Source organism: Triticum dicoccoides, chromosome 6B (assembly GCF_002162155.2).
Source record: "Triticum dicoccoides isolate Atlit2015 ecotype Zavitan chromosome 6B, WEW_v2.0, whole genome shotgun sequence".
Classification (NCBI taxonomy): Eukaryota; Viridiplantae; Streptophyta; class Magnoliopsida; order Poales; family Poaceae; genus Triticum; species Triticum dicoccoides.
Genome location: NC_041391.1, coordinates 254,755,843 through 254,760,130, shown reverse-complemented (window position 1 = coordinate 254,760,130; position 4,288 = coordinate 254,755,843). Strand labels below are relative to the sequence as shown.

The window sequence follows — 4,288 nt, the reverse complement described above, 5'->3', positions numbered from 1 at the left end:
CGGAAGCTTGTCGCTTGCCGGGTCTTGCCGGGATGCGCGGTGCGTCGCGGCAAGCTCCTTGAAATGCCTTGGTTGGCCTTCCCGGCAAACTCCTCTTGCCGGGGCCTTGTCCTTCCCGGCAGGCTCCTCTTGCCGGGGCTTTGTCTCCTCAGTTAAAACACTTTGTTCTTGAATGGCATCAATAGGATCTATGGAGGATCTTGGCGGGCACCCGGCAAGCCTTGCCGCGGGGCGCTGCGACTGTCCGTGCACAAGTTCGGGATACTAAGGTACCCCTACTTTAGTACACCGACACCTTAGAAGGGGCAAAACACCGGGGCTTTATCTCCCCTTGTCTAGCACCGTCTGGTGAACAAGATGGAGGGTAGACAAGGGTGCCTCAAATGGCGGTTTCTCTTCTCCGGTTTGGACCAGTGCAGAGGAGCGAGCAAAGTAGATGGTGCTGCCGGCCTCCTCCCCTCTCCCCCTCCCCTTGCCATGAGCAGAGAAGACGGTGCAGTCGGCCTCCTCTCTCTCCCTCCCCTTGCTCTCAGTCGCTTTCAGCACCCTCCTCGCTGTTGGCTGCATACCTAGGTTCACCTCTCTCTTTCTCTGCCCCTTTGTCTCTTATTTATTTGATTTGATCCGAGAATAGAATCACTAGCGATATGTTTTTTAGATTTAGGTCTTCAGAAAAAGTATGGGATGTCTGAGGAAAGCTTTTTATCCATGCATTTCTTTCCTATTGCAATATTTAGTTGATCTCGGAATAGAAGATATGGAAATATTCCTTGCAGATTTAGGCCTGCAATTCATGTGTTTGTTACTCTTAAACATTGAGATCAAGATGTATTTATATCAACTTTTTTTAAACTACACACAAGTTTCAAGTTGTTCTTTCAATTTCTTTAAGGAGCTCCTTCAGTTTGTATGCTTCAATATCTAAGGTAGTTCTGCATTCTGACATGTTCTCCTTCCTCTCTGTTTATGTTCTACAGATAATTGATGAAAAAACTTTGATAAAGAAATATTGGTGTCGTCTCATCGTCTTCATCGACATGAGCATCTCTATCGGACCACGCATCCATGCCTCCCCATCTACCTTGCTGGAGTAGCCACCGCCTGGTTGAGGTATCACACTGCCACCGCTGCTGCTGCCTGGGACCCTCCTCTCACTCCTGCCGAGGTCGCATGTCCGTCAAGGCATCAAGACATGTCGGTTTCTTTTCTTTTCCCCTATTTCTTTTCTTCCACTTGTTTCTTCTTCCTAGACCTCCCTGTCCGCTGAAATTGCAAGCTGAGGTGAGCTCCTCGAACGCGGAAGTTGTAGTTCTGGAGGAACTCGAAGATGTCATTTTTCAGGTATGTTCACCGAAAGAGGGGTTACTATTTTCGCATGTTCACTTAGTTCATGTAACCTTTGCATCTAACTCTGTCTGGCTTGCGAGATTGCATACATGGTATTGATGTGTTGGTAAAGTCCCTTTAGATGAAAAGAAAGTGCCTTTTTCTTTCTATATAGTTGACATGTGAATATTTATATTAACGAACATAAGAGTTTTCTGAATTTTATCTTCTCATTTGCAGTTTTGATGAGAATCACTACAAATAGTTATGGTCATGAATGTAAGAGTTTTCTGAATTTTACCTCTCATTTACAGTTTTGATGGGAATCGCTACAACAACAATTAGAAGAAAATGCATTGCAGGTTCAGAACCAATTTCTAGGGTATGTACAAGCTGTTTTTATTCCATATTTGTTTTGAATTGGTTAACTAGCATAGCATATTGATTGTTGAGCTTTATTTCATCTACATTTGGTTCTGAACATGTGTGCTTTTAAGAAACTTTGTATTCTTCCCTATTTTGAAGAGCCCACAAAGAGACTAAAAAATGGTGATAGTCATGTCCAGAATGTCGAAAGCTTCATTTTGGTCCATTAGATAGCTTATAGCTTTGTCACTGGAGGTTAGGTTGTCATATAGGGGTTGCGAAAACTATATACAGCCATGAGTCCCTGACAAAACAATCGCAGCTTGTGAAAATTATATACAGCCATGAATGCTCCATAGTTCTACATGCCACACAGCTAATTACCAAATTTGCAATGCATGCTTATTTCCGGTAGAAGCTTAGTGGATGAATTAGCATTGTGTAAAGTCTGTCTAAACTCCCGTCTCTTTTCTTTCTATAAACCGGAAGACCAGGATAGATTTCTTAATACCATTTTGGGATTGTTTGAGCACTGAACAATGCTAACGGGTTTACCATTTCTCATTTCTTAATACCATTTTGGGATAGTTTGATCACTATACCAATGTTTTGCTTTCTGCTAAAGTCACCGATATTGTATCCAATGTTTTTCAATTCCCAACACATGCCAAATTCTACACATTCGTTCCATGGAGAGTGTGGAAGTAATGTAATCATGTGGCATTTAGATTGGCGAGTGACGCGTACTTCCAGTGTACAGAGTTTATCAAATGCACATAGTTGTCCTGTTAAATGTTCAGAAAACTGTTATGTGTTAAAACTGCTGCCAGATTAGTTCACATGTCTCTTTCTCTTTACATAATTTCTTGCTTCTTACTGAACTTTACGCTGCATTTCTCTGAACTTTCTTGCTTGCTTAACTGCGTCGCCTTAACTTTGGCTTGCGTTCTTCCCTCTCCCATATGGTCGCCATATAGGTTCTGTTCCAGCGTTAGCTCAGATCATCCGACAAGGCTCTCTGCCAGCTGCATAATTCTTATTTTCTGATGTTTTGTGTTCAGGATTATGGCAAGGAGCAGTGGCCGTTTGGGTTTTGGGGGAACGACATGCACAGGTTAACTCCGAAATTCAGAATTTTAGTCTTCGTATTGACATCCGAGACAAAGAGAAGTGCTGCAGAGACGCGTTTTATTTCAAAGTTATGATACTTATAATGTAAACCTTGCTTTGTCAACCGAATATGTGTATGCATGTATAGGCAATAAAGGCGAAGAACAGAGTCTTTACTTCTTCTCTTCTAATAGATCTCCTAGCGAAATGAAGATATGGATAGGTGCTACTGAAGTAGCCAACATATACTTTGTATGGAGGAGAGCACGGGGTGTACATAATAGGGAAGAAAGTGAGATCCGAACAAAATACGCATACAAGTATATCGCAAGGTGAATGCTATATTATTCTTAAATGAAAATTACACTAGGTTGACTTTTAATATACATGGAGCATCCCTTTTTCAAAAATATAATTACTCCATGTAATTACTGCATCCATTTTGGTATGTGATACTGCAAGTGTAAATTCAGGAAAAAAACTATGTTGTTTAGTGTGAGCTGCAAATTTAGTTTTTGTTGGTGGATTTCCTCAACCATATTTTCGCTGCATAGAGAGGACTTGGTAGGAGTCTATTATTCAGCTCTGTTCTATGTTTGGAGAGCACTCTCTCTTTTTCCCTTTTGTGGGAAAAATATTTTATAGAGAACTCCGCACTAACCCATGATTAGTAGCTGTGATATATGATAATTATCCAATGACAAAACTGTTATAGAAACCTTCATTTTGAAAAGGAATCATGACCTAAGGTCTATATATATATATATAATTTTTACATTTTATCTTGTATTTCAAGTAAATTCTCGCCCAGCATGTTATTTACCACATATACGTACTTTAGCCTACATAATTACCGGACCTGCTACAGTTCAGTAGGAATTTTGAGGCATGGACCAAGGAAACAAGATGCTGATGGAGTGTCCTATATTGCTGCTACCTGATTTTCCATGAAAATCCAAATTAGTTTTGCGATGTCCTTTAACAACTGCTTTGTATAATCCAGAAGAATTGGTATCTGCATAGGCAATTGATAGCGCGGTGCGCTTGCTTAGGCCACCTAACATATGGGTAGAGATAGAGTTTAGGCACCCGAATAAGGGGATATAGAGATTGTAGGCCAATATATCATTTGATGTACAATATGAAATAACTTAAATGGCAATATCAAATGTTCTTCTCTATTGATAGACAAAAGGGATAATGTGTTTTACTATATATATAAATTGACATAGCATAGATATTTATGGTACGATGCCTTTCCCACACATTCAATGGACAATCCACTACTAGGAAAAGGGCTACTAATGGCGCACCAGTTTTGCCTACTAATGGCGCACTGTTGGTGCGCCATTAGTATCACGCCACTAGTATTTTTTACTAATGGCGCACCACTAGTGCACCATTAGTATCTGGTATACTAATGGCGCACCACGTAGTGCTCCATTAGTATGGAACAACATGCGCCATTAATATGCCTCCGATGGGG

General features: G+C 40.9%; 1 long non-coding RNA gene across 1 annotated transcript; it reads left to right on the top strand.

Annotated features, from left to right (window-relative positions):
* The first annotated feature begins 218 nt into the window (after nucleotides 1-218).
* On the top strand, nucleotides 219-3,128 carry LOC119325667. The gene is made up of 4 exons (XR_005157626.1): nucleotides 219-573; nucleotides 978-1,341; nucleotides 1,641-1,708; nucleotides 2,754-3,128. It is a non-coding gene; the product is annotated as an uncharacterized LOC119325667 (long non-coding RNA).
* The last annotated feature ends 1,160 nt before the right edge of the window (nucleotides 3,129-4,288 follow it).